A 22432-nucleotide genomic window follows, 5' to 3' on the forward strand; every position below is an offset into this window, starting at 1 on the left:
CATAGGCCATTATTTTGGTGTTACTCCCCTGGAGGCTAACTGAAGGAATGTCCTGTTTTTTTTCAATTTGTTTAATGAAGGGTCTAGGTATAGGGCTAACAGCAGATGGGAGCAAGCACAGCCCTGCCTAGTTCCCCGAGAGATATCAAATTGGTCAGTAGGTTGCCCATTGATGGAAACACAGGCCTTAGGTTTAACATAGAGGGCTTGCACCGCCTGTGTATGTTTTGGCCCAAAACCCATCCTACTCATGACAGCCCACAGGAATCACCAGGAGACCCGGTCAAACGCTTTTTCGGCGTCGAGCAGTGTTAGTGACATCGGGTCTCGGCTGCTTGTGCGGCGTCGAATAGGGTGATGGCCCGCCTGACGTATTCCGTTGTGCCTTTTTTGGGATAAACCCATGCTGCCATTCTGAGACTAGAAACTCTGCCACGGAAGAGATTCTTGTTGCTAGTACTTTAGAGAAAATGTTTGCATCACAGTTAATGAGGGTGATAGGCCTATAGGAACTCATCTTTAATGGGGATTTATCCTTTTTTGGGAATATAGCTATCCTGGCCTTAAAACAAGAAGCAGGAGGCAAAGCCTCATTAAAAATAGAGATTACTTCCTCTGTAAAGATTGTTTTAATTTGGGGGGTGAAGATCTTATAAAACTGTACAGGGATGCCGTCCAGACCTGCGGCTTTCCCATCCCGGAGGCTGGATAAGGATTCCATAATCTCATCCCAGGTTGGGGTTAGGTCTAAAAGCTCCCTGTTGTCTGGGCTAAGTCGTTTAAGATCAATCTCGGTAAGATAGTGAGCGGTCTCCATTTCAAATGTATTGTTTGCACAGTGATTTTCCTCGGTGTACAACTTGGCGTAAAATATCTGGAAACCCTTCCGTATAAGATTGGAATCATTGGTCACGCTCCCGAAGGGGAGTCTAATTGTATGTATCTCCCTGCTGGAGACCTGTTGCCTAGTCCTAGAGGCCAGGTGGTGTCCAATGCTGTCACTGCACTGATAGTTTTTCTCATGAGAGCTTTCCCCCTTGGCGATTTTTTCAGCGAAGACTGCCCCAATCTCAGCCTTGGCCAGAACTACTATTTTTTTCTGAACGTTCTCAATATCTTGTCCTTTTTGGATAAGTTGGGCCAGAGTGGTTTCGGCAATCTTTAATTTCCCCTGTAGGTTACTAATCGGTAGTTTTTATTTTTTATTTTTGCAAGCTGAAAACCTAAGAGTCTCTCCCCTGACCCCTGCCTTTAGCGTGTCCCATACAATCATTAAGGGAGCAGAACCAATGTTTATTTCCAGGAATTCCTGGATCCACCCTTGCATGTGCATTTGGTAGTTAATGTCTAGGAGAAGAGCTTTCTCAAAGCTCCAAATGGGCATCATTTTCCATTTCCCTAAACCTTTCAGGTTGAGTATAAGAGGATTGTGGTCAGCCATAAAACGGAGAGCTATATCAATGGCAGTTATTAACAAGTGAGGCTGAAAGAAAGAAGTAGTCCAGTCTGGCTAGGGAGTGATGAGGGCAGAAAAGAAGGTGTAGCCAGGCTGATTGGGGTTTAATCTAGCCCATATGTCTCTTAGTCCGTGAGCCTGGGCAAGATTAGCTAGAGCCTGGAAGGCCTGAGGTTTCCTACCCTTGTATCTCCAGTGGCTATCGGTCTCCCAGTTACAAGGCAGATGTATATTGAGGTCGCCACACAGAATAATGGGAGTTGGCCAGTGAGCTAGTTCGTCTGACGCTAAGTTTATAACCCCTGGGTCGTCAGCATTACTCCCATATATAGTGCAGAGGGTAAAGGGGGGGGGGGGTGTTAGATAGATGACATTCAGTTATAACCCATCTGCCCAAAGGGTCGGATTTAACCCGGGTAATGTTGAGGGATAATCTTTTGTCTGCCAGAATTCTAACCCCTTTCGTTTTAGTACCCTGTGTTGTGGCCCCCAGAGTTTTGAACCTCATAGTGTCCAATAAATGCTTCTGAGAGCCCTCAATGTGGGTTTCTTGTAGACAGTTGATGTCCCCCCCCCAGGGATCGTAGCCCTAGGGCCACACTTTGCCTTTTGGAGGGATCATTAAGCCCACAAATGTTAGCAGAGACAATTCTTAATAAGTCTAACTTAGCCATTTAAAAAAAAAAAAGTAGTCAAGATCTTGCAATCCTGTCCTAAGCCATAGAAAGTGTAATTAAGAGTGTGTGTGTGTGTGTGCACGTGCCAAAAGAAATCAACAGTGCTGCAGCGCCAATTCATTCTACAATCGCGCCCAAACCGACCCCCCACCCCTACCCAGCCCCCCCCCCTTCTTTGAGCAATCAGGTAAAGCCTGAAAGATGATAGTCAACATGAGTCCCGACTGCCTGCCACACCGGACCAAAGAAGAAAAACAGGTTATAATTTCAGATGGCTAGAGGCCCTTTAAGTAGTAAGAAGAAAAAAGCAGTAACAAGCACAGTCCGTCAGATTAATATCTATGTTTACCCAGTGACATCGGAGGGATTAGTGCTAAGATAAACAACAATGCTGTACCCTGGCTGTAGGACAAAAACGAAAAAGAGGAGAAGGGTAAAGTAGAAAAGGGAAAGAAGAAAGCGAGAGGGTCCAGATGTTAGAGTTCATTGTGGCAGGAACAGTATCTGAGAGAGTAACCGGCCCTGTGTTGAAGTGGAATTAATTGCGAAAGGGCGGAGGATGGATTTTTCATCTGTTGCTTTTCTTGGATTTCAGCTCCCCCAAATACTCCCCCGCTTTTATTTCGGATAGAAAGACCTTGGTAGTCCCGTTTGTGATTACTTTGAGCTTGGCAGGGATCATTAAGTAGACTTCAGCGCCCTGCTGTTGGAAAGGAGTGATCAATTGTCTCAGATGCCATCTCCATTCTACCGTCTGGTGGCAAAAGTCTGGCTTGGCTAAAAATGTAATCCCGTTGGGTCCTTTCTTGGAATTAAAGCGAGCCTGATCATATATCAGCTGTCTAAGGAGAAAGTTTCCGAAATAAGCAAGGAATACCCTTGGCTGCGCTCCAGTCGCGTGACCGCTATTACAATGCCTTTTCTGGTTGAAGGGAAAGCGGTGTGCCCTTTGCACTTCCCGATCCCAGTCCCAACCCTGGTGGTCCGGAAAAGAATCTTTTAATAGTTTGACGATGAAGCGTCTTGGGTCATCCCCCTCTTTACCCTCCGGAATACCAAGCAAGCGTAGGTTGTTTCAGGGCTGGCGATTCTCTTGATCCTCCATCTTGGACATCAGATCAACCAGGCGGGCGGTGTTGGATTCCCCCTGTTGTTTAGTAGCCAAGGATTCAGCCTCCATGTGCTCCGTTCGTGCTTCCACCATGGTGACCCGGTCATTGATCTCGGTGCAGGTTTTATTCAAACGTCTTAGTCCGCCCTGCAGCTTCTTAGACGCGGTTTTGGCAGCGCGGTTGTCAGCCCGGACCTCTTCATGAAATTCTTTGATGGAAGCAAGTATAGAGGCTAAGGAAGGATCGACTGTGTCTGCCTGCAGGCTCTTGGAGCTTCCCCACTGTGTCGTGTTGGAGTCGTCTTCGTCAAGTGGATATGACATTTGGGAGTCAGAATATTCCCATTTCAGGTGGCTGCGGCACTTGCTCTCGCTTCTGCGTTTCTTGGGCCGCAAGACTGTGCCTGTGTCCTTGTGGGAGACCTCGCTGTCTCCTTCACTAGCATCCCCAGACTCCCCCCCCCCCCCCCTTCAGAAGAGGTAGGTGTGCTGTCTGAGACTGAGTAGAAATGCTCAGGTCCTGCCTCAGGAGTCCAGGGGTTTTGCGAGCCAGGAGGTACCACTAGGCCTTGTATGACATTATTTGTGCCTACTAGTTGTGTGTCTAGATTGCCAAAGTGCCAAGGCTACCATCACTGGGATTTTTATCCTGAGCCTGTGTTTGTGCCACCGTGAGGGTCTTAGAGGGGATCGATAGATGGACAATAGCCCCAGCCGATTGATCGCAGGCAGGTACCAAAGGAGGGGAGTGTAGATTCAGGATAGCATCAGTAGTTTCTGCAGAGGGCCCAGCCATAATGGTATCAGTGTTGACAGGCAGAGTTCCAACCGGCCTACCTTCCCCGGCACCACCCTCTTGATGCAGTCCTGGCTTAGAATCTCCAGAGGGCGTGTGCTCAATGGGGGGCGTGTGGTTCTTTGTTCTGGCATTTGGTGGCTGATTTTTGGCACCCATGAACATTTTCGCCATGGGGTGGTGTCAGGATTTCTTGAGTCTCTAATCAGCGTGCCCCCCCTGTTTTGCCCAACATTTTTTTATCGGTAATACCCTCTAACCTGGGTTTTGAGGCGCCTTCGGTATATGTGGCTGCCGCAGCATCTCTGGGGTCTGCCGGAGTTCTCAGCTTGCTGCCTCTCCGCGCCCCCCGGGCACTCATGTCGGGTCTGTTAGCCTGTACAGATGAAAAGAGCCAGGTTCAGCTGCAGGGAGATCAGTGGGAGACGATGGACGTAGGAGGATGCTTGAGAAGGATCACAGCCACAATGAAATGAAGGATGGCCCGAGCGTGTGGAGCTGGGAAGGCTGCAGCTAAATCCAGGAGAGCTTTGCGGGTTGCTTCGCAAGCGCCTTGCCAAGAAGAGAATAATCAGAAAGAGCCACGTCCAAGTCCGCGGGGAAGCGTCCACTGTTACGGCGTTCTGGGCAGCCTCGGTGATCGGTGTATCTGGTGCGTTAGACAGACCGGCATCACCTTGAGATGCGCAGGGCGGCTAGCCGATTGTTACGCGTCCGGCGTGAGGTGGCCGAGCAGCAAGAACTCACGCTGACTCCATCTTGCTTCACGCTGACTCCATCTTGCTCTCACGATGACTCCATCTTGCTCCCTAAAACAAATTCTTAACATATTTCTTTCTCATCCTCCTTCATGATCATCACATTTCATATGTATGATGATGTATTGATTTGAAGGAAACCTTTGTTTCTGTTATGAGAGACTTGCTTGAAATTGCAAAGAACAGGCCCTGTTCTAAGATGAGTGGGTGCTGGGCATGTAAATGTAAATGTAAATGTACATGTATTTATATAGCGCGAATCACCGACCCGGTATCTAAGCGCTTGCTTAGGGAACCCGTCCTGGTATTCCCCTGTGAGATAACCCCGGCAGGGTATCCACAAGGTGAAAGCCAGGCATCCCACCGCGAGGGGCCGTTGTGGAGATTAAGCAAGCTATTGCCCAGAGTCGCAGAGTATGAACCGAGTAGGCACCGGGGCGAGAATTGTCGAGTCCGTGGACATTTTAGGACTCAAGACCCGCCGAGCCGGGAATTGAACCCTGGTCCCTGGCTGACCTCTGCTTCCAGGTCTGCCTCCTCTAACCAGTGAGCCACACTTCTCCACGTCATTCGTCTTGGTTTACCAAAACTCCTATGGAGGAATGGGGAAACATGGGGGAACCCTGTGTTCTGGAAGAACCGCGGCATCAGTAAATATATAGCTGCAGTGGTTCCTTAAAAAGACAATTATTTAACCTTTACAATAATTTAAAGGCTGGAATTATCGTTTAGGCATCAGAAACAAATACAACATATCCAATTTATAATATATCAGAAGCTGAAAAAACGTCTATTTACATATCCTTGCAAGTGGTATAGAGTAGTGCCATGAATGCTTCACTCATGATACCCCAATCTTGGTGCAATAACCCTCAGATGTTAAGAAATACTATTGCAAAAGGGGAAAAGGACAAGAATGAATACCCTTTTTCATTTTTCGTCCAATGTTTGATAATTACATAAAACCCAAACTGCACATAGTTTTGGGTAAAGGAGTCACAAAATGTCCAGGGACCAAATGTACAAAGCTGTTTGTGCCTGCAAAAATGATTTTTAAAATGTATAACCACCAAATTGCGATTCAGCTTTAGGACCTAAAACCGAATCACTATTTGGAAGGGGCATGTTCAGGCTATCCGTTCCAAATAGGGAATTTGAATGATCTGTACTAATGTTTTGTTCCCGAAATGTGGTTGCAAAACATTTGTACTTTGCTACCAACTCAAAGTTGATGGTAACCCATTCACAAATGAGAAAACGTCCCCTCAGCAATGTTTACAAAAATATTTTTTAAGAGCAAGCAGTGATCCCATTTTTTTTTTTATGAAACATATAATTGTTTTTTTAACTCATCCTGTTTTCCATCCTGTTTACCTCTTAGGAAAATGGGCTGCATTTGAAAATAAAAGATTGCTTTATTTAAAAGAAATCACAGACATGGTGGTGAGCTGACCCCAGCAGACCACCATCCTGTGATGACAGCAAATTCCTAGTGAGTCATAAATTGCGACTTACCTCATTGATATTCCTGAGGTAGATCTATTTGTGACCCAGTACGCATCTCTAATTATTAAATCCCTCAACACAGTCCACAACAAAAAACTTAACAGTATTTCAACCCTAATTGTGCGAAATACTTGTTGTCTTCATCAGAACAATATGGTGGCCAAGAGATAATAAATGAATCATTAAAAAAAAAATGAAATCACAAAAATTGTAGAACTGATATGTCAGGGATTAGTAGGTTACCGTGATCGTTCTTACTGCTGGTCTAACTAAAACATGGTATCAAAGGTGTGATTAGCTAAACAAATCTCTAAATAAATTCTAGCAATGTACAATTTCTAACACAGTCTTAATCTTAATTGAATCACCCCAATGACACAGTGATGTAAATTACTTGTCAGATTTTAAAGTACTCCTGGCCCAATGATGTATGTTCAGTTAGGATAATGCATGAAACAGAATCCCTGTTGATGCATTAACTTTCCCTCATCGTTTAACTTGGGCTCAGCGCCTGTAGACTTGAAGCTTGTGATAATTCACCTTTTCTGAAAAAGCCTATATTTGACCCTGTTAGACCTGACATCATTGGTGTGGGTTTCCCCTTTATTTTTGCCTTTGCTTCCTGTTATTTTGCTGTGTGTTGGACTTCATTTTTCGCTGGTCTAGATGCGTTGGGCACTTTGCCACTGCTGTTCAGTGCCAAAGTGCAAGTGTTCCCTTTGTAAATTATTGCTATGGATTAGTGATTACATGATTGTCATATTTGATTTACTAGTTAGTCCCTGGTACAGTGCACTGTGTGTGCCCAGGGCCTGTAAATCAAAAGCTGCTAGTGGGCCTGCAGCACTGATTGTGCCACCCAGATAAGCAGCCTGTAAATGTAACTCAGATCTGCACACTGCAGTATCTGTTTGTAGTCTAGTATAGCCTTGCCGACTTGGCAAGTGCAACCACTTCCCAGGCCCTACCCTTCCCTTCCATTTTCTTACATGTTAGCCACCCCTAAGGTTGGCCCAAAGTACCCCTGGGGGCAGGGTGCAGTGTATGTGAAAGGTAGGACATGCCCTGCTGTGTGTAGCATGTCCTGATAGTGAAATACTGCTAATTTCGTTTTTCACTATTGCAAGGCTACCTGTTCCCATAGGATAGAATGGGGAGTTTGCTTATAACATCTTATAAACATAACTACCCCTGGAAACAAGCTAGGAAAGTAAAGTTTAGTATACCTGCACTCAGAATGTTAAAATGCATCTTTTAGTGAGGATGATGTTTACATTCTGTGTTTGAAACTACCACTTTTAGAAAGTAGGTATTTTCTTGCTTAGCCATCCAATGTGCCTCTGTTAAGATGTGTCTTGACTGTCTGGTTTTGAGTGACGGGGCTGGGGATGTGTAGTGGCTACAGAGAGTCTGGATGAGTCAGGGCTGGGATGAATAGACCTGGGCTGCATTTAGGGTAGGGTGGAGGAGATTTCCTTTCACCTAATTGGGCCTGGTCTGCCTTCCACACTGCTGTCTCCACCTCTTGCCAGGAAGCTGCACCCAGAGAGGACAGAACTGGTTTTGACTGAGCACAGGGCATCTCTGCCACCAGAGAACAAAGGATTTTGCTGTATAAATATTGGGGCCCAGACCCCAGAACTTTAGATCACTTTTGGACTTCAAGATGAGCCTCTGCCAAGGAGAAGTGCTGGAGAAACTGAAGGAGGAGTATTGCCCCTTTGATGTGTGCTGTCTGGGGTTGGCCTGCAGTGGCTGTTTCTACCAAAGAGAGGAACTGTGTGTGCATCCTGCTTGAGAAAGTATCTCCAAGGGCTTGAAGTGGAGTTTGCCCCCTGTTCAAGGGGTCTCAGGAACAGCAAAGACCTCACCATCCTTCTGGGCACTGTCTCTGGCTCCAGTCACCGCAGAAGAACAGAGCAGCCTACTCCGTCACCGAGTCCATCCCAGACTCAATGTCCTAGAGGCCCCGTAGAGAGCACTGCCTTGCTTCACAACGCAACCCTGGTCTCACTGACTCCGTCGCTGCCCGACTCAAACATCAACGGGCTCCGTCGCTGCACCGCGACCTGCCAGCACCGCATCGAGCACCGTATCAACCTGCAATACAAGCCTTGGTCTCACCGACTCCGTCATTTAGTCGCTGCCTGCACCGAGCCGTGAGGACACCACACTCTGCAACTCTTCCATTTCACATTGCAACCGTGAAGGTTGCACCGACCAACTCGCATCGGCACGTTGGCCGTAACAAGAAAGGTACTATCTCCGAGTCTGTTGACGCTGTAGCTAAGCCGTAGCGATGAGGTTGGCTGGAATTGTTAGATTCTGTCGTGTTCAGTATCACGGTAGCCCCAAACGAAGCTACTGAGACGGAGGGACTGTGTTTTCACGTTATTCCTGCAATTTAAAGGTTATTTTATGTAGTAACTATTTTTACTATATTTATTGTATGCTGGATTTTTGTTGTTCTTGGTCTTGTTGGTTTAGATAAAGTTTTGCTTATTTTTTTTCTAAACTGGTGTGGTGTCCATTTGTAGCGTTTTCACTGTGTTACTCTATGCATGTACTGATGCTTTACACACTGCCTCTGAGATAAGCCTGTCTGCTCGTGCCAAGCTACGAAGGGAGTGAGCAGTGGTTATTTTAAGTGTATCCCCTTACCCTGACTAAGAAACAAGGGTCCCTATTTGGACAAAGGTACCTACCTCTGCCAACTAGAGACCCCCATTTCTAACAGACCCCAAACATTGCCCTCATTGTCAGCTGAATTAATCAATGCCTTATACCCAGTGCTTTAAATGGGAAAAAATAAGTGCAGGTACTCATTAAAATGAGCAAGAGGTGTAATGCGTGGGCGGGGCTAGGGGCGGTACTAGGGGCGGGGCTAAGGGCAAGACATAATGCTACGTAACGACTACTATAATAGTTGCAGCACACAGCAAAACACATGATAGATGTGTTTATATAAACAAAGTATTTTAACTCATTACACAAAACAAAAGAGAAATGCGATATGTTAACATTTCCTTTTTATTTTAGCAATAGTTGCACCTTCTTAATGCCATACTTTTAATTGCTGTTGTTTTGCACAATACTATATATTTTTAGCATGTGAGTAGGAAGAAATTGAAAATACCCCCACTTCGAACCAAAGCTCTTATGGCACCAAGCAAATGAAGCAAATCATCATAACCCTCTCCACGAGATATCTCTTGTCTCTTCCATCGATCTATCCATTCATTCTTTCATCCTACCATTTACCTGCTGATGTCCACCATTTACCCTTTACATTCTTTCGTCTATTCAGTTTTCAATCGATCATTCAGTTTTTCACCATTCCATCTGACCACCCTTCATATCCAAACCTATCCATCTATCCATGTTTAAACCTATCCATTCATCCTTTCACTCATCCATCTCTTTATCCACCCTTTCACTCATCCATCAATCCTTTTGCACATCTATCCATCAACACTTTAACTCCTTTATACCATACACCCTTTCACTGCTTTATACCATACACCCTTTCATTCCATCCACCCTTTCACTCAATCCCTCCTTTCACTCATCCATCATCCACACTTTCATCCATCCTCCCTCCCTCCCTTACATTCATCCATCCAATCTTTCACTTATCCACCCATCATCCGCCCTTTTATCCAATCATCCATCCTCTTTCACCCATTCATCCATTTACCCATCCATCCATTCACTCATCCATCCATCTATCCACCCTTGCTCAGTCATCCATCCTCTCACTCACCCACAATCCTCCCTACTACAGTCTAACTGTGAAAATAAAGGGTGCTGCTTCGTAATGTCACTGTCAAGCAAGGATGTTAAACACTTTGCACTACTAATAAAACAGCAAAACTGCTAGTTTAGACAAAACATAGCGCTTTTTCAGCATAAACATGCAACTCTAGTGTGCCCATTTGCAAGGCCCCATGCCGTGCTCCAGCCCCCTAATCATTTCCGTAACACACATTTTAAATGTCAGCAGGAGATTATTAAATTAATATCTGACTTACCTGAATCTCTTTACAGCTGTCAGAACGATCGAGAGGAACTGCTGGCCTGTCTCTTCTTCAGAGAGCCAGCCAGTGTGTCAATGTGGGGGGTGTGGCTCAATGTTTAGAGCGGCAGACCCTGATGCAGAGTTCTGGCCCGGGACCAGGCTTCAATCGCCGCCTCAGCGGGTCTTGGGCTCAATTTCCTCGGACCTGACAATTCTTGCCTCAGTGCTTATTCTAATCATAGGCCCCTCGCTGCAACTCTGGGCAATAGCTTGCTTAACCTCCACACCGGCCCCAACAGCGCTAGGATGCCTGGCTTCACCCTGGGGGTGCCCAGGAGTGGGCACTTCACAGGGAAAGCCAGGAAGGGTTCCACAGGGGTATGAGTAATAGCACCAGGAAACGGCTTGGTGGCAGTGCGCTCTACAAATACCTTGACATTTTACGTTTACATTTACCTAACGTGACCCGGGGAAAAGTAACATCAAGCAGGGTTGGCGGCGCTAGTTTTGAGCTTATTGGGCATATCAGAAAGCATTCTATGCACAGACCGGGTAATTGAGGCATTTGACGTTAGAAAGGTAGGTGCCTCAGTATAGAAAGCAGTTTGATTAGCGCTCCAGGGGCCTCTTCAATCACATTTTCTGGTCATTAACCCTCCGATCGAGAGAAAATACGGGAAGTGAGACAGTTCGCCGCCTTTGCCCCTGATAACATTTCTATCTTCAAAGTGCTACCCTGCACTGACTTTTCACTACCTGAAGGGCTGCGCTTTGAAAATCACACGCGCACACTAGCAGGTAAAATGACTCTGGACCCAGCTCTGACAAGCACAGCGTGACAGTGAGCACCGGACATTATTCAAATGGCCTTGCTGAAAAGCTCAGCAGGGGCTCAGATCATGGCTGCAGAACTTGGCACCTTCCTGGACCCTGCCAGAGACTCGTTTCACTCCACTGATTAGCGCTCACAGCCAATGAGCCTACCCTGTCATGAGTACCGGTACTCTCCACAACAGTAGAGAAGTGCCGGTACTCAGAGTGATAAATTTAAGAAGTGCCAGTACTCAGTACCGGTGAGTACCGGCCCATTTAGAGCACTGCTTATACCACCAAGCTGTTAGAAAATGCAGCTATGTCCCAGCTACGGTCAAATGTGAAAACCATAACTATTGGATTATTACGTCAGTGCCAGCTAGGTTTCAGACTAGGAATGACTTCCAAGATTGTGGGTATTTAGCTGGATGATAAATTAGGAGTAATAGTGAGTTTGTAGTGCTGATGTTGTTAGAGTGATCTGTAGCTTTGGACTCCGCTGACCATCAGCTTCGATTTCACCACCTCTTCAGCCTCTAAATGAGAAGCAAAGTACTATGCTAGATTAAATATTTGATGGAGAACGTAATGCAAATGGTTTAGTCATTCATTTTCACATCTAGCTCATCCCAGACTATTGTAGATGCTTCAAGGATCTGTACTTGCCCCACTTTTGTGTAATAGTTATCTTTGCCAATTAGCTGATCATTTGCATCAGTATGATTAATGTTTTTCACATGCAAAAACAACACTCAGGCCCTCCTCAATATTAAAGAAGAATATCGGAGTGCCACGAAATGGTTACCAATGGTTTTGAAAGCCGTCCAAAGAAGGATAGTATAAAACATTTAAAATAATATATTCATCACACATGGAAGTAATGCTAATTAGAAAAAAAATCCAAATTGCTTGGACTCTACCCTAGGACCTAAATCACTTAGTACTTGTTCTGCTCCAATGCCTATATTTGGATTTGTGGCATGATGCCTGACTTCAGTTTGAATATGGCGAATTAAGTGGTAGCAATCAATAAATCTTGTTAATCTGGGTTTTACCAAGGATTGTAATGTGAAATATCAGGATAGTAAAATTTCCAGTTACCATAATCTGCTACATCTAAAAAGTTTGATCATGTCTGAGAACCTCTATGCCAATTACACTGGTTTTTATACTCTCAGGGGTCATTTCTATAGTTTTTAACTAGGGAGATGTGTTTGAAAGTGTCTGGTCTTCGCTAACTACGAGGAAGAATTATAGTGTTCTCTTCTGAGTATGAAGTGAGGAGACCGTATCGCAATCATGCAGCTGCATTTTGATGTTGATTTGTTTTGTATTTATTTATATATTTTGTTGTAAAGATGACTCTAGATGCAGTAGAAGGTAAGAACGTGTCTTGATTCGTCACCCACTCTCCGACACTGCTTTGTGGCTGTGAACATTCTACAGCAGACTCCAGTGGAACATTCCATCAGGGAGGGAACATGGGGGGCAGGAATGTACCACTGAGATTATACATAGAGGTGGGGGTAGGTTACAACCATACCTCCAATGTACTACTATAAATACCATTAACTATAAGCAGATTACAACACATCTCCCTTCGCTTGAGGAGGAACAAAGGAAACAGAAGGAAGGAAGGAACGAACGAACGAAATGAGAGAGAGCCTCCGAGAGAGGAGAGAGAAAATGCAGGAGGAAGGAAGAACGGGAGCAACCCAGGCAGGATGCCAGAAAGGATAGAAGGGTAGGGGTAGAGGACAGATGCAAAAAGTAATTCCATTATAAGGCTAACAGAGAACACGTAACAAGGGAGCGATCACAAATGCATCTGTATATCCTCCCTAGAGGACGCAAAGCTAAATACATTCAGTTTGAAGAAGAGAACATTCATATGCTCCTGTATACAGGCAAATCTTGTCATAGTTATACTCAAATTACCTTCCACATGCCTTACCCTACCGGCGGGTTCTACTAGAAGATACATCTCCAAGGGCTTCTGCAGAGATTAATAGGCTGGCCCACTGGATGCTTTTATGAAGAGGGAAAAGGAGTCTTATAACCAAAGATTCAAGACAGAAGAGATATTACTCACCAACCTCACTAATCGGGTTAGGCCTTAATCTTTACCCTGCTCCTCAGGTGTATGGACTCCCCCGCATAGCTAAAAGCCATACCTCGTGTCTTGCAATGTTTAGAATGGAAAAGCTAACCAGATCATTAATCTTACGTAGTTCCTCTCTACTGCAGGGATTGTGAGAACACCATGCAGACTGGTCCCAAAAGGACGTGGACAGGGTAGCCAGGGAGAAAAATAAAAGGATTCGAGCCCCCCCCCCCTCCTAACTCAAAGAGTAGGATCAAATGTACCATGGTCACAGGTACGGAAACACCCAGGGCCAGGGTCCTTCCAATACTAACCCCGAGGGAAAAGAAAGGAGGGAGGATGGGAGTCGCAACTGAGGGCGGTGCTAACTAAATGTAGACATACCAAATTACTCTGAGGACAAGGAGTACACAACTTGCCTTCTATAAATCACTGGGTGAAGTGCCCCGGTAATCCGGATATCACCAGTTGTGCCTATAACTGAAAATTTGGACTGAGAAGTACTGAAGGTCACTACCCCACACATAACAAAAGTGTCACCATCGCTCTGAAAATGTGCAAGGAAAAACTGAACAGCAAAAGGAGTACTCCTCATATGGTAGAACTGGAACCTCTACAGACACTGCAAAAATACCTAGTGTACCAAACTGTCACCCTTTCCCCCTTGTAATTACCTAGTCACCATTGCACAATATGCCACCACCTTCACCGTACAACTGAAATTTGGGACTGTGGTATGGTGTGCGTCGAATTAAACTTTCACTGTTAACACACAAATGGAACCTGAAATACTGGGGTACTAGTCAACCCTGTATATTGGATGTCACACACTGCACCATAAAACTGAAGGTAGGTACTTTGGAGTGTGTACCCTGGAATACCCAGATATCACTGCTTCCCATCACCTGTAACTTGTAAAGATGCACAGTGTCACACTTCACTAAATAGGCAGCTACCCTAAGAACTGAACCCCAAGAATAAAAGAACGCCAAGGCCTATCGTCGTGAAATCACTCATGCATAGGCCGCAGCTCCAGAATTATTTTCACACCTGTAACTTAGAATCAAACAGTACGGAGTGAACCATGACAGGTTCCTGAAATATAGATTATTCTTTTTCCTCTAGAGGGGGAAAGAAAGACATAACATTAGGTTGCAGGGGCGCTGGGAGGCAGAATGGAACGATTTTATCGGGGGAATGTCTAGCAGAGGGCTAAAGGTTAGGAGGGGAGGGCAACCAAATAACATCTAACAGGGACGGAAAGGACTGGGGGACGTAGCAGTCTTATATGAGAACCAGCAGTCCCCACGTCACCCAAACACCGTCTTACAAAGGACCCACAAAGTAATGGAAGTGAGGCAGTCTATTGGCAGTCTTACTTTGAAATGAGCAGTCTCCGAAGTAAACAAGGACTAATCAGGACAGTGAGAGTAGCAGTCTCGCAACCTTCTTACTTGAATACCTGTAGTTCTCACTTCTTCCTTCTTACCCAGGAGTAGCTTCGCAGGCCGAAAATTGCCCTCTCTCACACTCTCCGATCCTCACACCAAAATGCTGTAGCACTAGGTTCACAGCGCGAACAGAAAGTAGACTGAAGATAATTGTCCTCTCACAGAAGTTCTACCCCCGCTTGAAGTCAGGATCCAGTGTATGCCTGTGCACTGTGACACAGGGTTGTTCCGGAAATAGACCCCACAGGCGGCGCTGAGGTAGTTGGTGCGTCAGAACAAACGCGCCGCTCTGAGGGAGACGCTGAAGACTCGACTAGCTGACAGGATTTACCATCGGAACTGGAACTGCGCAGGCCGGGACATCAACACAGAGGTGTGAAGTCTCCCATAGGTTGAATCTCGGATGAGGCGACAGCCCCCAATTACGGAGTAACTGGCAGAGTCCATCACGTTACCACAGATTTCTAGTCAGGGACCAGGAAGTAGGACCGGTGCTGAGGCAGCTGGTGCGCCGGGAATTTGTAGAGGAATGCACTGTTGAGGTTATCACTGGAAGCCCCTTGAAAATAACCACGCTGCCCCCTGGAGGAACAGGCGCGCGGACTGTTGCACTGACGAGGGCGCTCTGAGGGGAAACTGACGGGAGGCGCTCCGATGACAGGAACTCCTGACATGTGACAACAGCACCCTGAGAGGAATATCGACCGGCTCGCAGAGGCACAAGTTTGACCAAAGTACTGAGTGAACTGAGCGTAGACCTGTGATCAATCGGAGGCACCTTTGACACGGTTACTCCCAAGCAACACGTAAAGAACAGCAGGCACTGTGATCCGAACAGACAGCAGGGCTAAACACTTGTAGAACGAGGACCTGAACTGCAGCACTTCAAAACTTGAGGGGAACCACGGAGTGCAGCACCGTTTGGGCCCCAAGATCAGCGGACACGGGCACAGGCTGTAGAGAGCCTAGGCAAATGATCGTCAGCACGTCCTCAGATGGCAGAAGGAGGAGTAGAATTTTCAACCGATGACAGATGTGGAACCCAGACGAACCGGCTGATCAATAATAAAAGTGATGACACGACGTTCGTCTCACCTGTACACAGGACACTTCAGCACATGGCACTTTACTACTTCACTTCACACTTGGATCACGCTCTTCAGTTTCCAAGAATCTTTTGTCAGCTGGATGTGTCGATTGAAGATCCTCTTGCAATTATATCACTTCAGCACACATGTACCGATTGGGCAGCTTTCTTCAATCAACACATCGCATTCTCCAGTAACTATAGCACATGTTCACCGGATGGAGAGAGTACTGAAAGGGGAGGTGACAGAAAGGCCCCCTGCGCCAGGTTCTTCACCTCGTCGCCAGTGTTGTAAAGATGACTCTAGATGCAGTAGAAGGTAAGAACGTGTCTTTATTCGTCACCCACTCTCCAACACTGCTTTGTGGCTGTGAACATTCTACAGCAGACTCCAGTGGAACATTCCATCAGGGAGGGAACATGGGGGGCAGGAATGTACCACTGAGATTATACATAGAGGTGGGGGTAGGTTACAACCATACCTCCAATGTACTACTATAAATACCATTAACTATAAGCAGATTACAACATATTTATTTATTTAAAGAGTTTTATATAGCACTGGCTAGACCCGGAGGTATCAGAGCGCTTTACATGAGAATCAACAATGTATCAGAAAAAGTTCAACAATTACACAATAAATCCTAAAAAAATTTTTTTTTTTTTAAACTGGATGGAAGGAAACACAAACTGAACCGAATGCTGGTTTCCAGGCAGTAAACAAATCATCTTTAAATCAACATCCATTATGCACCTAACCTTTTATTCTCCAAAGCTTTGAGTGACAAATTTAGCAAATATGATCCATGATCCCGCACTTGATGAAGATCCTGATATCTAAACTAAAAAAGGTGAGATGATCGGTCATTCAGGACAACACAAGACTCTATCAGAAACTTTATACCTATAAGAATTTGCATCTAGGTGGTCAATTTCAGATTTTGGGGGCAAAAAACAAAAAGTTGTACTATTCTCACCTTGGCTATTTGCCTGTAGATGTGTTGTTTTTATTTCCAGACTCTCAATAGCAGCAAGTGGACCTTCTAGGGTGAACTACCCTTGAAAATGCCCGTAGTATTAATAGTGGGTGACACCCTTTCTTACCATACAGTTTAGTGAGAGGTGTAAGTTAATTTCTTAGTAAAAAGGAATACGTACCAACACATGAATACAATTAGGACTAGTTGATCACGCTGACATTGGTTGTCTATTAGTTCCTAAAGTAATCACACCAACACAGTAAGACTCTTTCTCACCTTGTAGCGTTGGGTTGTGTCAGTTGCGCTTTTGTTTCTAAACAAATTCAAATAATCAGGGTATGCATGCAGTCCTATTGGGTAATTTACAAGAAACCATAAAATATGTAATCCTGATAAATGTTCACACAAGCACTATAGACTGGAATCTATTTACAGAAAAATCTGATATATATAATAGTAGAGGACCGGATAAAAAAGTGGACAGAGTCGCCGTCATTGCCTCAGTCCTTGGTGAGCAGAAGGGGTCCTCGCCTCACGAAAATGTAAGATGCAAGTGGTCAAAGTGTCTATCTGTACCAGTGCACGGACTAGAGAACACCATCTGCTATCATTGAATGACACATTCACCATGCATGCCAACCTCAATATCAATACAGCTGATTCAGGGCAGAGTATATACTTAATGGGCAAAAAACAGAAGAGGGACCCTGAACCAAAACCAATGGAAAAGGATACGGGAAGGGAACTACCTACCAGGGAAGTAAATATAAGTAACATGAAAGGGAGATTCCCAATAATCTAAAGGACCAATAGGTTCCAATATTGACAATTGCCCACAGAACAGCTGTATTTAAATCATTTTATTGTTGTTTATCTTTATAAAAATAAATTACTTCAATCAATAAAGCAGCAATTGTAATTAATAAAGCGTTGGCCCAGAGCTGCCAAGAACAATAAAAACATTTCTCATAACTCGTTCATCCAAAAAATAAATCACAATCATACTCATGAAGCAAAACATCCATCTAAATTCAAACAACTAAGAACAAACCACACACACTTTCATCAGTCAGACAAAGAAAAGCGCCGACGCGCGTTTCGGAAAATGCCACAGTGGGGAATTCCTTCATCAGGGCGCCAGTCAATACATTTTATGCAGCCATCCAGGTCCTTCAGAAGTCCTCGGAAATAGAGAGATTATATTTTTGGATTCTCAGTCGGGCAGAGTAAAATGGAACACATATAAGGGAGCTTCAGTCAGTATATCCAGAAAATTAGTGTTAATACAAAATTAGACAGTCCTCTCAATAGAGAATTACGAGAATCTCAAGTATCAGCCACCGCGGTCACGTACTTCGCCGATGAAGAGAAAAGTTTTTCTCTTCATCGGCGAAGTACGTGACCGCGGTGGCTTATACTTGAGATTCTCGTCATTCTCTATGTCCGTGCTACTGGAACCAGGATTTCGGGGCTCATCTTGCTCCACGTAAACGCTGCCCTTTAATTTATTCAGAGACTGGTCTTCTCGTGCCGACATATCATCTTCCTTGCTTTGTTCAACGAGGATTGCTATTCACCTTCTGTCTGTACTAGACTCCGATGAGTCTTCCATTGTGATACGCTGATATAAATTGCTGGTTGCCCAGAAATTTGGAAATTGAAAATATTCTTTCATCTTGAAACTTCTGAAGGACCTGGATGGCCGCATAAAATTTATTGACTGGCGCCCTGAAGAAGGAATTCCTCACTGTGACATTTTCCGAAACGCGCGTCGACGCTTTTCTTTGTCTGACTGATGAAAGTGTGTGTGGTTTGTTCTTAGTTGTTTGTATTTAGATGGATGTTTTGCTTCATGAGTATGATTGTGATTTATTTTTTGGATGAACGAGTTATGAGAAATGTTTTTTTTGTTCTTTGCAGTTCTGGGCCAACACTTTATTAATTACAATTGCTGCTTTATTGATTGAAGTAATGAATTTTTATAAAGATAAACGACAATAAAAAGATTTAAATACAATCAGCTGTTCTGTGGGCAATTGCCAATATTGGAACCTATTGGTCCTTTAGATTATTGGGAATCTCCCTTTCATGTTACTTATATATACTTAATGGGCAACCTATAGCCTATAGTCTTTCTCGGGTATCCCTGATGCACTTGAAAGAATCAGTTGAACAACAGGTTTCCTGAGAGTTACTGATATGTTCATAATTTGTAAAATGATCAGACTAGAAGAGTGTAATTATTTTTTTTAAACTGAAAATAAATAGTTTAATACCCGTTATCATTTTACTGAATCAGAAATCAGAATATATTTTATTGTTAAGTTAATTAAAACCATAACAATATGTCAATAATCTCAATTACAAAACACAGTTAAAATATAGCTTAAAAAGATTGCCATTTAAAACAATGTTGTTGTAGGATTACCGTAAAACTTCAGTTGGGGAGTATAAAAGTCACGATGAATTTATAGTGCATCTACGGGTCATAAATACACAGAGTATACAGGATAGGTAATCAATACAGTACATTTGATATTGGAGAGGAGACAAGTCTCTAAAGTCCCGCTGTAGGTGTCTGCTAGCCGTGCTTAATGCTTTCTCGCAATGAATTACCTTTTTTATTGAATTATAGTTGAGCTGTGGGTCATTTGGATCAAGACATTTTAGTATTGCAGTTCTACGAATGTCTCTTATGTTGAATAGTTTCTTCAACAATTTACAACGGTGTAGACTTAGGGCTGGGCAGATGCATATTAAATAATAAAATCCTGTGTGGGTGCCTCAAAAAGTACATGAGTTTGGGCTCTTATATTTCCAGCTGGCCTGGTCTGTATAAGACGGCAACATTCCTAGTCATACTGCTAAAAACGTAGTCTTTAAGTAAGGAGAAAAGGACAGTCCCAGCTAGGGAGCTGGTTCCGGTTTTGTATACAATTGCAGTACCATCCATGTATGGGCACGCTTGCTTAGCATGGCTTTGTCCTCGGTTAGTGAATGCTTTTTGCAACCTTCTTTAGTATTTGTTGAAGAGAAGTAAATGGTAGATTCCGCTGCCAAAGGTCTGAAAGGTTGGTAAGTTTTAAAGATGATTGTAGGTACTTGGTATAGGCGGACTGAGGATCACCTGTAATGCATTCCAGAGTGCATTATTAATCTCATTTCCTCGGTTACTCCAGATTTTAGATCAGATTTTTATTGTTGCATATCTTCTGTATGTTAGTTGCTTTTGCAGACCGAATTCCAACCGGATCTGCGCCGGTGAGGAGATGCGTGGTAAAGAAAATACCATTCTGTTTACCCGTCTTTGGAGGCTGTCCAGGATTGCTGCATCTTTCCCGTGTTGTACTTCACTTACATAAGCTACAGTTGGTAAAAGATTTGCTTTAATGATCTCTAATAATGGAGTGAACAATGGACCTTTTAATCTCTTTGACATCGTACAGAATGCAAATGTTAGGGCGTTTCCCTTTTTTAGTTTGGCTTCGTTCTGCTTTTGAAAAGTTAATATTTTTATCTAAATGTCTCCCTAGGTATTTATAACTACTAACCACTTCCATTTTTTCGTTGGTGATTGTGAATGGTGATTGATTATGGACGCAACGGCTTATAATGGCTTTTGTTTTTGTGACGTTTATCTCTAAAAAGAGTTAGACTTGGCAAAGTTCCCTAGTTGACTAATTGCTCTTTGCAGGCCAATTCACGTGTAACTTAGGAGCACAATGTCATCAGGATAAGAAAGGTGTTTAATTGGCAGTGTGCCCAAGCGTGGGGCATGCAAGTTGATCTCAACTAGCCTCGGTGATAGGTCGGCCATGAATAAGTTGAATAAATGTGGTGCTGGGGGGGGTGGGGGCAACAACATGGATACCTCGCGGACCACGACTACAGCAGTGGCCGGATTATTGGCGACTATGAAGGATGCGGCCTGGGGAGTCAACGACACCAAAGACCGGGCCCGTAGGAACCACCTGCGATTCGTAGGTTTTCCAGGAACCGCAGAACGCTCGGATCCGGGCCAGTTTCTGCTGACCTTCATCAAGAATTCCCTTACATAGACACAATTCTCGTCATGCTTCCTTATAGAAAGGGCGCACAGAAAGCCTGGAATCCGGCCGCAGCCAGGGGCCCCGTCTCGGCCGCTGATAGCTAGATTCCTGAATTTTCAGGACCGATATCTACTACTCCGAGAGTTCCAGTAGAAGGGCGAGGTCAACTATGAGAATACAAGGGTGATAGTCTTCCTGGACTACTCCAGAGAAGTGCAAAAACAACGCTGCACCTTTGACCCGGTAAAGGCGAAACTCCGTGCTCTTGGACTCCATTATATGCTCCTGTTTCCCGCTAAGCTCAAAGTCATTTTTCAAAACAATACACATTTTTTTCAGACACCAGAGGAGGCAGTGGTCATGGATAGAAGAACGGCCTCAGTTGAGGCAACCATCGCCGCCCGCGGCTCTCTCGCTTGCTGACAAGCGGCCAGGCCCAAGCTGGGAATTGATCAAGGAAAAGAGACAGCGACGAGCGCCCAGGCGCCAGACTCAGATTAAGACTACACCAGGGAGACCCTGAGACTAAGAGACCAGAAAAATACTATCTCAGATACGGGCGATGATACAGCCCTTGAATGTATGTCGAAAACCTCACAGAGATAAAGTTGTAACGAGGACTCTGATCAAGCTGAAATGCGCAGAACCGTGACTGAAGACGCCACACACCTGCTTCTGTAGCAGATCCAACCTCTGGAGTCTTCAGGCTCAAACCCTCCCGGTGAGAACTCTCAACTGCAGCAATCCAATAATGTCGACAAGGAGGAATGATAATTAGGGGCCAGATGCCCTCCAAGAGATGCTGTGGACTTTCGCCAATCTCCAGGAGAAGGGAAGTATACAGTGAACTGTTCGGTTTTTTTTTTGGTTTAAAACTTGGAATATTTACAGGGGTGGGGCAACAGACCCCTTGAGCGATTTGCCAACACCAGTGTTGTCATGTTTACACAATTGGGGTTGGTGGGGGTGCCGTCAGAGTATGGGGAGGGGGGCGTTTTGGACACTGTTAAAAGTATTGAAGTGTGCAACTAGGGTAGAGGGGGGCGGGTTTGTTCAAATTGTTTGCATGAATATCGGAGCTGTGCTAAGAGGTCAGTATCTGGGTGTGGTGGGGGACCCAGGGCGGGAACAGGACATCTTGACCTTCTTTTCCAGATGAAGATAGGGGAATATTGGAATGGGTAATAAAATTAAACGTGGGTTAGTCTCTAAATACTTCAAAAGGATTAAACCAGATGTAATATTCTTGCAGGAAACCTCTTTTGGGCCCCAACTGTTCATTTTTAGGTAGGGGGCAATATACCACTTTGGCGCACGCAGGCTTTACCCGTGGCTCCCACGGAGTGGCAATTCATGTCAAGAAGATGCCCCCCTTCCGAGTCACGTGAAAATGGGAAGTCCAGAATGGCACTTATGTGGCAGTCCAGGGCATTTGGAATCACACAAGTGGCGGTAGTTCTTTTGCAATCTGGTAACGCCACGCACATAATTGGGGATGACTTCAACGACTTGAGTGACATGCCTTTAGATAGTATAGTGACTCGGCCTGGGTTGCAGGAGGCTACTGCCCTGGCAAAGTTCCAGGCGGCCCTCAGGCTAACGGATCCTTGGAGGCGACACCACCCT

At 44.8% G+C, this 22432-nt stretch overlaps 1 protein-coding gene and 1 non-coding gene across 3 annotated transcripts in view; both read left to right on the forward strand.

Annotated features, from left to right (window-relative positions):
• Nucleotides 1-22432, forward strand: part of MYOT (myotilin) — an 801437-nt gene that overhangs the window by 290617 nt on the left and 488388 nt on the right. The gene's annotated exons all lie outside the window — the stretch shown is intronic.
• On the forward strand, nt 12296-12513 carry LOC147702899 (small nucleolar RNA U3). The gene has a single exon (XR_015298626.1). It is a non-coding gene; the product is annotated as a small nucleolar RNA U3 (small nucleolar RNA).

Source organism: Lissotriton vulgaris, chromosome 7, assembly GCF_964263255.1.
Source record: "Lissotriton vulgaris chromosome 7, aLisVul1.2, whole genome shotgun sequence".
In the NCBI taxonomy this organism is placed as follows: Eukaryota; Metazoa; Chordata; class Amphibia; order Caudata; family Salamandridae; genus Lissotriton; species Lissotriton vulgaris.